The following is an 11824-nucleotide window of genomic DNA, read 5'->3' on the forward strand; positions in this document are numbered from 1 at the left end:
ATCCAGGAACATTGTGGCACCTTCAGGTGTTCCCAGCTGCTACACAGACATATTTCAGTATCCTAACTTAAAGTGGAGAAAGCTAAGAAGAAAGGCTTCTAGCTCATGGAGACTTATTTCTCCTCACTCCCACAATCCCCAGTCTTCCAATTCGCCTTTCCAAACTTTTGCACAAATTGATAAATAGCCCATAGAGAGCAACTGTCTGTCAAGGACCAAAAATTCATGAGCCTTTGGCTTACTAAATTCAGAGACTGTGTGAGCTCTGGTGTGTTTCTGCAGGAACTGCTTGGGATTCACAAGAAACACACCGAGCCTGAGGTGTATTAGATCCAGTACTTCAAATAAATCCCTGTCTTTTGATAAAAAAGAATCCTGCTTTCTACTTCACTAGCAGCTGTTTTTTCAAGTTCTGTCTCTCAGTCACTAACGATCCTTTTTACTGCCTATAATTTGTCCATACCATAAATTGCAGTGTCTCCTAAATGAGGGGTTTTACCGGGAGCATCTGGTCATTTATATATTGTACCCATCACAGTGATAAAAGCAACCTTACTGGGACAATTATGAATTCACCAGAACTTAGCTTTTGCATCTCTGTCCTCCATCATCAGTACGACAGCAGCTAATGCAGCAGAGAGCACTGATTCAGCAGGTGGGCTCCACATGCACTGTGCTGGAAGAGTCAGGTGCTTACAGCACAGATTCTGCAAGTCAACAGGAAGAATGAGAGAACACGAGCTAATGAAGAGCAATTGCAATGCTGTCTAAAGCCCTGCTACGTTTACAAGGACGCTGTTTTCAGCTGCCAGCAGCCTGAAAGTCACAGTCCCTCCTGCAATTGTAGGAGAGCATCACAGCAATTCCACATAACCACCTGAGTTCTCCAACCAGAGGGACTTTGCAATAGGCAAGAGAAAAAACAAGAGAAGAGCGTTGTCTCTGTTCAGGAAACAGCCACAGCTTTAAAAGCCTGGAGCTTTTGCAGCTCTAAAGCAAAAACCCTCTTCTGCGTTTCTGCGTAGCTGATGCAGTTACTCCTCCAATAACATTTTTTCCTTAGCAAAAGAAAAAATAATGCAAGTGAATAGAAGACATATTACATATAATGTGAACATTAGTTAGCACCTCATTTAACTATTAATCTTTAACCTTCACAGATGTACTGACAACACACAATGGTATTTGCTACAGGCAACTGTTCTTTAAAACTCACACAGCAGCATTATTTATAGCACCAGTACACATCTGAACAACAAAGGAACATGAAAGGTAGTTATGAAAGATGTGTTGTATGACAAGCAATAAATTAGACAGCAATGGACTGCCAAACACTAAAGAAAAAAATCCAGTTGAAAGAAACATTAGCAAAAAAGGTGTTTAAAAAGTGCTTAATACAAAGCAGATACTTGTTCCTTACTGAAGTCAGTGAAATTTAAACTTTTATTCAGAATTAGGTGTGTTCCTGATTCAGCAAATCAGTTAGAACTAAAAGAGGATGAGACACGAAGATTTCCATCCAAGATAGACAATGTTTTCAAGCACATCTCAGTTGATAACAATGAATATCACCGACAGAATAAATCCTATTATCATTCAATCCAGATAGAATCAGAAGCATTCCTGTAAACATTCATTTTTCAGTTCTCAATAAAGTGCTCGGGCTCATGAAAATCTGCTTTAGGAGGCTCCAGGGTCTGCTACAGCTAAACTTCCCTCCCTTACCCATTATTCTCATGCAGCACCGGGGCAGAAATTCAAGAAAGTCAGGAATTAAACATCAAATTCACATCTTTGGTCTCTATCTTTGAGGACTTCCTATGATTTTCATATGCGTGGGATGCTTTAGTTTGTACATAGGTCACTCCAAAAGTAATGCCTCGTTTATTTCCATGGAAACCACAACAGATAAGAAGAATGCAATAGCACCATTTGATAGAGCAAACTCTCAGTTACAAAAAGATTTTCAGCACAGCCATCACCAGCAGCTGTGCATTTTGGCCACAGTGAGGAAAAGCCTGCATGCTGCACTCAAAAATCTGCACAAATGGAGGTGACCCATTTTTGCTGCCACCATTGCTGAAAGCACCACCTACCACCTCACTGAGCTCATATCCACTGCTTGGTCTCCATAAACGTTCTGCAAGTGTTGATGATTGTCAGTGGGTGCAGTTTTTTTCTGCATGGAGAAATTCACTGACATTTTTGCTACAGATGCACTTCCATGTTTAGATGCCATTTGGTCAGACTGCCACTCTGCTGCCATCCGTCAGATAACAAAACGTAATGGAATATTAGCAACAAGGCTCAAACTCTACTGCAATACCACCAGCACCCATCTAAGATCTTTTGGGCTGCCAAAATAAAATAGGAGGCATTATTTTCAGAGCAGCCTTCAAATATAAGTGTGTGCTTGTTATCTTAAATAATGACAACATAAACATTTAATAAAGATATCCCCATATTTATCCCTTTCCTTGCAGAAGCACTGTTCTTTAAGCCATTAAGATTAAGTATTTTCTGTATTTAGCATGATTATTTTATTCAAATAATTTTTAACTGATTTAAAATAAATTTAAAAGCCTTTATAAAAAAAATAATCAAAAGCTCAGGGTATACAGTCCATGCAAAAACACAGAAAAACTGTTTAATCGTGAGAGGAATTGAATGAAGAAAGACATAGAAACAGTCTTCAAATCCATCAGCATAAGATGGGCAAGACATAACAGACATATGCTGCAGCAAGGATTTTAACATGCACATTAGGAACAAAAAAAAATTATAATTACAAGGCAAAGGACAGCTCTGAGATCAACTGCCTGCAGAGGTAATGGAAGCCCATTCCAGGGGTTCTTATTTGATTAATAAAAAAAAAAAACCATCCACCAGAAAAGGTTTAGGAATAAATTTGTCTTGTCAAAGAAATAGGAGACAGGTCTCTCGAAATGTCATTCACATGTGTTTCTTCTGCTTGTAGGGTAAAATCTAAGTAGAAAGTATTTGAAAAAAGAGGAATGGAGGAGAAAGCCTGATCTAGTGGTTGACAACCCTGCCTGTGGCAGGACATTGAAGCAAGATGGGCTTCAAGATCCCTTCCATCCTACGCCATTCTGTGATTCTATGATTCTATGACCTCAGCAGTAAGAAACAACTGCCTACATGCCCTCAAGTCTACAAAATACCCCATGGGGCTGCCATAGGTTGAGGTAGTTTTCACAGATTATATTAGAATGGAATTCTAATAGCACCAGGTAATTCCATCTATTAAGACAAATGCAAATGCACCTGCTCTCTCTCAGTGGAATTTTATTTTTTGTAAAAGAGGATCATTGGCTTCATTCTCATATTCATATACATACACGCTCAATATGCAAAACTAGCCAGTGTTATCGGTGCTTGACAGTGCAAAGTAATGTATCTGACTGTGAGAAGCAATCTTTGATACAGAGAACATCCTCAATCACTAAATTAGTTGCAGCTTCAGTTCATTATAATATGGCAGTGTTTTTGGAATGAAAGGCATTTGACTCATACTCTCCTTAAATAAAGAGAATCCGAGCGGCCACAAAGGTCGTCATCAAAGCAATGAGTCATAAAGTGAGTTTCAAACTCTGTTATGTAATGAATGCAAGCATATATTCTCCTCTGCTCAGAAATAAAGCAGAACCTTATGAAAGGAATGAAAAATGCCCAGAAGGTGAAAACAGTTTTCTATCCTTTGATGTAAGTCACTGGTCTTTTTCATTTTGAAGACCCCATAAAAGTTTTCCATTGAAGCTTTATATCCTCCTCAGTGAATTTAAGCCTTTGCTGATAGCTTTCCCTTGCTCAGTACTCCTACTGATCCCTTAGATGTTGAAAAATACAGACATGTGAACTCATTGAATCCAGTGAAATTTACAAGGGAAGAAAAATGACGTTCTTTGCAAGCACGCCTGAAAACATTCATAATTACCCAGCTGTTCTGGTTGCAGTTAAGTAAAGTCCAATCTGCTTTCTGTAAACAACCTAAAATGAACAAATTTCTGCCCTGAAAGTGTTTCAAAACATGTATCTCACAGCAGATAAGGGCATATATATAAGGTGTCTAAGGTGTCTGCTGATCCCTTTTCTAATGTCTTCACCCTAAATTAATTTCAGAAGACTTTCAGGCTACCGTTCCAACTCCCACTGAAGTCAATAACATTGTAATTAATGAGGAATGAAAACCTCATGCACTGCAGTTCCAGCACGTTTCCAGTTTTCTGTGAACAAGTAACTAATGACAAAAAACACTGGACACCTTTGCACATTTACTCTGTGCAAGGTACTTACGCAGATATTATTCCAGCTGCAGCAAGACCTAGCCTGATCTTAAAATTATTTCTCTTAACTTTGTTTAATTCTTCATAGAAACACATAAGATTTTGGCTGTCGATGCCTGGAACGCTGTATGCAGCTTTGGAACTAAGCCAGTACAGGATTGCAGAAGGCCTTCTGCAATGAACAGAAACCCATCTCTTTGAGCATCAGCCCTTATCCTTCCACCAGTTGGAGCTTTGTTCAGGCCATTACAGAAGCAATGCGAAACACAGCAAGGACTACATGATAGCTATTTTTACGTGCTTTGAACATCTGCACAAAACAACACTCTGCAAAGAGAAGACAACGAGATTTGCCTAGCTTTCATCTGAAGCTTTTAACCACTCATTTATTATTTACACCAATATGTAAAAGTGAGCTGTTCTTGGCAGGCCTAACAGCACTGAAATCATCTAGATGAAGTGACACTGTGCTCAGCAGTTGACCTTCCTGCAAGTGGAGCATACCTGATGCATCCTGACTAATAAAACACAATAAATTGTATTTTATTTTCCAGTTGGAAACACATAATTCTCTCCAGCTGCATCTTTAGATACATTTTATATGTGGTTCCATCCTATTTAAGTGTCACAGCCTACGCAGATACTTGAGAATTTTCACCCAGAAGCAGCACAGAAATATTAGAGATAATTACAGAAGTGCTGCATTTTTAGTAGCAGCATTGTTGATAGCAACATGCTAGGATACTGATCCTTCCATATCAAATTTCTGTCTTGAACTGAGATGATGTGATTTCCCAATCCTCCTCTCCTCACTTTAGGCATTCAATTCAAATGTATTTAATTTAGAGCTTTTCCATTCACTTTCTGGGTCAGGTCTAAATGGAACCAACTTCCAGCTTCACATCCAAGGCATAAATTCTACTCTTAAATTCTCCATCTTTCCATATGTTTTTATCCTCCAGCAAATAACTTTTAACAACCACTTCCTTTCCTCCAATTCAAAAAAAGCTAATTTAATCCATGGCACCAGCTAGATCCTTTATTTTTAAGCAAACTTCCCACTTATCTTCTTTTCATCTATGAGGTTTGGGGATTGTTTTGGCATGCTTTTCATTATCAACTTTTTCTGGAAGACCTAGAAACACAAAATTCTCTTCTAATACCAAATAAAATGTAAAGGCCGTTTCGGAATTTATAGAAAACCTCTCGTCAGTTTCAGCACAATGACAAGGTCATTTTTGAGGAGAACAGCAGTTGTGTTACTAGTGATTTATATCACTGCGCACTAATAAGATATTGCATTCTCCGACGGCACAAAGAATCCCTTCTTCATGTACTTAGATGTAAAAAGCATTTTTATTGAATGACCCACTGCCTCACTCTGTCTGGTAAGAGTGATCACCCTTAAAGACCTTTACATACATCTACTGCTGCACTGGCATTCAATATCCTTTATGTGTGCATCTCCCACACCAAAATCTTGGCATAAACATCAGAAAGTCCTAATTTCTAACCTCATTCTTGCCAGTTCCTCATTATTATCACTGTATATTATGACATATATCGTATTCACACTAGCTAGGGGCCAGAGTTTTCCATGAGAGTCATACAAGTTGGCAGGTGCAGGTTTCTGACTGGGGAAGACAGCTCAGGTAGCATTTCGATTTTCCCTGAACTTACACTGATTGCAAGAGCTGCAGTGCTCTTCATCAGAGACCTTTCATTTGCCATGAAAGACAGCGATCCTGTTCTGTGCAGATCTCTGTCTGTGCAAGCTGCCATCAGAATAAGCAATCACCCATATACAAAGTATCACTTGCCAGCAAATGATATATATTTGAGTATTTCTATGGCACTTCTTGAATTGTTTTGATTTTGCAACACATTTTTGCACATTCCTGACAACCATTCTCAGCTGATCTTCCAAGACAGAATACAGCTTCCCACACATACCTTTCTCAAAGAAGATACACTGTTATTTACCTTCCATTTGCCTATTTTGTCCTCCTTTCCTTTCTGAAAAGTCAGAAAGAAAGTGAAAGAGCAGAGCAAAAAACAGACCGACAGAAAGGCATTTTATTTTTAAAGTAAATTGCATTTCTGTCACTAATTTAAAACCTACCTTGTCATAATTTTAAAACTTAATCCACATCTTAGCTCTTCAGTGTCGTATTTTTAGTTATTTTCTTGACCAGTTCCTTTCAATATGATTCTTCAGTAGCTAAGAAGTGGAAGGAAACTTTAAGGTAAGTGCAATGCTCTCCTGCAACATCAACAACAACAACAACAAAAAACCAACGAACACCTACCTGTCTTCTGTCCAAACGTATTTTTGGTGTTTTTTCAAACAAACACTTGTTATACCAGGCACGCTGTGTTAAGAACACATTCAAGAAGCTTTTTATTTCCATGTTTTTGTTGTTGCAACAGGTTTGGAGGCATTTGCTTTTCCATTCTCTTCCCACTGTACTGCTGGTTCAGTTAGGGAGAAACAAAAGAGAAGAAAACACATTGTTTCAAACTACAGCTTTGCAACTCTTGTCATTTATTTACTAAAAGTCTTCAAAAACCTCAAGCAGTCAATAGCCATTTAATCTCTGTAAAAGCAAAAACTGTTCAATTTCTAAGTTAAACTGACATGCCCAATTCATCTTGGGGTAAACAAAGCCAAACTCAGGAATCTCTAAAATCAGCCTTTCAGAGTCACCAGACTTCTGATCTCTTTAAGTGATTTGCTCAGTCCTGTTTCTAACAAGAAGGATGGGTTTTTCAGTGAAGGAGCAATGGGAATGACATTCAGAAGTCTTCAGCTGAACTGCCTTGGTCTGGGAACTATGACTCTGTAACTGCAGAGTTTCAGACTGCAGCTGTCTCAAAATTAATCTTCTCAAGATATATTTAAGGTGAACGCAGAGCATTCTAGTTGTGCTGTATTGTCATGCAAGTTTATCGGAGGTTGATTATGAATGAAACAATCTTTAGTAAACTACTGGTTTGTTTTTTTCTTTTTGCAACCAAAATCAAAATAACTGGTTCATTATGACTCTCTACTTTGTTTTTTTTTTGTTTCCTCAAAATTCACAAATAAGAGTTAGTCAGTAGGTAATTCGTGATGGCACAAGAGCAAGGGATGTAGACAACTCTGCACTCCTTACTACGTTTCAACAGAGTTATTCTCCTCTTTCAGCTCACAACACTACCAAACAGATTTTAGAAAATACAATTTTCAAAAGTTTTCAGATGAGTACTGTTTGTCTCTGGGTAACCCTTCTGTTGTGGAACTTCTTGGGGCATTTACTTCCTCCGACATGGACACCATCAGCTTCTAAAATTGCCATCATGTAAAGCTCCCGAGTTTAATGGCCTCTTTTTTTCAAGGGTACTTGTTTTAACCTGGCTCTAAATGCCACGCTGAACCAATCTGCAGTGGCACATGTAACACATTTGTCCTTTCAAACAGCACATTCCCACCAGCATGAAAGTAACAGAAACGCACAACTTTCCAACATCTCTCACAGACTGTTTCTAATACTCTGCTCAGAGAGAGAAGCATGTGAACATGATGAAATGGGTGTGTTCTCCAGGACTGAGCTACATCCAAGCTCTGAGCAACTCCCTCATTCCCTCCAGCCCCCCAGCACCTGGTCAGGGATGATCATTACACAAATCCTTCCTTCACCACACCACAGAGAGTAGAGTAAGGGGTGGAGGGATTATGATTTACCTGAAGATGTCTCTTCATCTTCATCCAGGAGAAGCCTGGAGCTGCTTTGATTATCTTTGTTCTGAGCAGTCCCCAGTGCAACTGCAAAGGTAATGCTGGGTCTTTGGTTGCTTGCTGTTCATTTGTTTAGATTTCTTATAGTTAAAGAAGATACAACCTAAGCAAATTGGCTTGACGGAAAGACAGGCAAATTAATGGGAAAAGCCTTTTGAGCAAGTTGTTGAAGATCAGCTATTCCTAGTTAGCACTGTTCTTTTTTGTGATTTTTTCTGTTGTATGTCCCTTCAACACTTTGAGAAACAGTTGTCCCCCACCTATGATGGAAAGGAGAAATTCCTGGGATGCAACAAAAGCACTTCACTTCCATTCTGGCATAGTGTGCATAACACAGTGCTTCGGACCCTGCAGGGAGATATAATAACACCAGATGTGCTAAGCCTTTCGTGGCCCTGCAGGAGAAAATCAAGGGTCCTTCCTGAGTTATGATGAGTATTTCTGAAAAGAAATATGGTTAAAATAGCCTTTAACTTTGTGAGAAGCAGCTGCACTAAAATTTTACAAGGAATTTAATAGAGGCCTCAGATATAAGATCTGGCACATTGGTATGCTTGATTGAAGGGACACAGGCTGGACCAGCCAGGAGGCACACTGCTCTGTTAATGCATGTTACTGTTGCCAAGTAACATAAATTCAGTGCAACATTCAAATACTGCCATAAGTCATCAGCTCTCCTCCAGCTAGTCATCAATCTTGGAGTAAGTTCTTGAGATGCAAACGTAACTGTTTCATCATTTCTATACAAAGGAATATTGTTTTTTTTCCACCTTGCTTTCTCCTCTCCATTTCTTTCTCCTCCCAGCCCACTATGGACTAAAGATAACAAAAATGTACACTGGTCTGTGACCAGCATTTATTTAATACCCATTATAAAGTCAACAGCTACTGCTCTCAGTTCAGTTTCACTCCCTAATCAGCCCAACAAACCCAAAGTCAGGACTTCCAAGAGTTTCATTCTCACTCCTGCTGTGGTTTACCAAGCCACTCTTGCTCACATGACCCAGAGTTTGTGCAAGTTTTGTTCAGAAGTCATGATGCTCCATAATGTACAACGAAGTTGGAAGAAGAAGAAAAGATGCCTTCCTGGACTGCAGAGCTCTTTCCAAATTAACTGTTGCTGTAATATACGTTGTAAGTATCATTTAATGAATTAATCAGAGACAAGAAGAAATGCCTGCTTACATAGTCCCAGAAATGTGAGGATTTTTGAAAAGCATGGGAGGTCTGAAATGCTACTCAGTGGTCTTGAGACACTAGTGATCCATGCATGGCCATTATACTTTGAACTCCAGTGCTGTATACAAGATTTCTACTATCTTTGCATGGCCAAGGAGGAGGACTGAGAGAAAAAAAATTTTCCCTTCCCAAAATGGCAAAAGGCTGGCCATGTTTTTTCCATATATCCCCCATTCCATCTGTCATTCCTAAAATAGCTGTATAAGGCACTCATCTTTACTGTTGTTTTTAGAAGAAAGATATATTTTCAAGCATAAGATACAAGTAGGTTGCTCCAAAAGTAACACCTCCTATTTAAACAGAAACTGCAACAGATCCAAAGAGCACAATAACACCACTTGATAGAATAAAATATCAGCTACAGAATTATATTTTTCAACATAGCCATCACCATTAGCTGTGTATTTTCACCAGCAATGAACAAGAGCCTGAATGCTGTGTTCATTAAAAATCCGTACCGGTGGAGGTGACAGTGTTTCACAGCTGCTATAGTGGCATTGTTGCTAAGAAAATGTTGCCCATGCAGCCCATCTTTCATTGGCCCAAACACAGAAATCAGAAGGTGCCAAATCCAGGCTACATGGTGGATGTGCTAGGATGGTCCAGACAAGATGGGCAGTGTGATCTATGGTATTCAAACAGATGCAGGGCATTGTCATTTTGCAAGAGAAAGATTGTCGTCTTTTCTGGTCTGCTTCTGAACGTTCAAGTTTTCAGCTTAATGAGCATCGCAACATAGCGTTCAGACTTGGTGGTGGCGGTCTGAGTTCTAGGAAATCCAGCAGGGTCACCCCTTTCCTATCCCAAAAGGCAGTGCACATCACTGAGAGCTTTTTCTTCAATGAGGAATTCACCTTTCACCAATCCACGCCTTGCAGCTTGCAGAAGCCTTACCCGGTTAATGCACTTGGCAGCTCTGTTGTAGTGTTCCTTCTGCCTCAGCAGCTCTTGGCACAGCCCGGCCTTTTCATCATCTGGATTATTTTCCAGCTGCTTCCTCCACTCTCCAACTCCTCCAGCAGCTTTCTGGCAACACAGTCCCTTAGGGTCCCTGTCCCAGGAAACATCCTTCAGATGGAAGATGACTGCAATAAAATATTGATATTGTCAAAGTCCAACAGCTGCACTGGGCCTATTGGGACACTGCCACCAAGTTCAAACTTCCATCTCAAGATCCAGCACAGTGCTCATCTGAAACCAATACAGAAGTGTCATGTCATTTATTTGCTTTTTGTAAGCTGTGTTAAAATTTCCACATGATCACCCTACTAAGCTATTTTAATCAGAGGGGTGCTTTCATTAACATGTTTACTGAATTGGTTTACGTTGTTCTCCAATTACTCAAGTCTTATCTGTGAAGAATGCAACATGCTAGACTGTATTTCCTTTAGTGTCAGAGGTAACAGCTATTATCCTCTTCAAATTGGTATTTTTTAACTCCTTCCATGGTATGTTGTGAAAGATCTCCTCAACATGGATCAGCATTGTACAATCCTCCCTGCACTGCACGTGTTTTGAGTTATTCTTCCCTTGAGACACTAAGAGTTGATAGAAGATTCTGAGAACATATGACTGGAAGAGAATGCAAGAAATATTTTATAGCACTGATGAACACCCAAGATGCACTTAGAAGCTATGCAGGATCCTACGCCCCACCTTTTTCCATGGGTGCAAGGACCCCAAATACCTTTCTCATGCTAGGCTGCGCTGTTCTCTTTATCTGCATTCTCAGCAGCAGCACGGATGCACTGGTTTCAGTCCCCAGAGTAGCAGGTGTGGACAGTCTGTTTTTTGATTCCAGTTTCTGGTTCCAGCTGCTTGGAAAGAACATTGGGTAAGTACTGTTCAACCAGCTGTTCGTTTCTCACTCTTAAGTCAGTAGACTATTTCTCCTTCTTCTGAAGGAACACTTCCTGGTAAAGACACAACCACAGGTTACCTTTAAATAACATGCAAGCAAGAATCCTCTCAGTTCGCTATATAATACACAGCTTGTTAACATGGCATGCCACAGTGTGTTAACCCATGCTATGAAATTTAGCAAAATCTTTCCAAAAGGAGAGTGAATGTTTATGCTCTTTGATCCATCTTAATTCCCTTCTGTTGCAGGTTAATGTGAGATCCCACAGGTATCACAGGGGGCAGGAAAAGCCATCTTTTAGTGTAATCTGCTCTTAATAAACTGACTTCGTGTTATCAAATGATTACCAATTTTTAATCAAATCCTTATTATTAAATTCTCCTTTTTAGTGTAAATCTTTCCCACAGCGTCTCTTGATGCTCTGGAATCCTTCAAGCCACAAAAGCTGTGTAACGGAGGCTGTCTACCCACTAGCCACAATTACACTAATTATCTGCCTTTTCCACTGACAACCGATCCCATACTCTTAGTCTGCTTTAGGCACAGTCTTCTCTCAAGACCATCCACACTGCCCTGTTTCCTATATCCAGTCATTGTGGATGACTGTGAAACAGTGAAAGCCCTTGTCTGGACAACATCTAG

General features: G+C 39.7%; 1 protein-coding gene across 1 annotated transcript in view; it reads right to left on the reverse strand.

Moving 5' to 3' along the window:
• NPSR1 (neuropeptide S receptor 1) overlaps positions 1-6722 on the reverse strand; it is a 78467-nt gene extending 71745 nt beyond the window's left edge. Inside the window, exon 1 of the mRNA XM_052692665.1 lies at positions 6614-6722. The gene's annotated coding sequence lies outside the window, so the exon portion shown is untranslated. The remainder of the gene's footprint in view (positions 1-6613) is intronic.
• Between the last annotated feature and the right edge of the window lie 5102 nt (positions 6723-11824).

Source organism: Tympanuchus pallidicinctus, unplaced genomic scaffold, assembly GCF_026119805.1.
Source record: "Tympanuchus pallidicinctus isolate F22 unplaced genomic scaffold, pur_lepc_1.0 scaffold3, whole genome shotgun sequence".
NCBI lineage: Eukaryota > Metazoa > Chordata > Aves > Galliformes > Phasianidae > Tympanuchus > Tympanuchus pallidicinctus.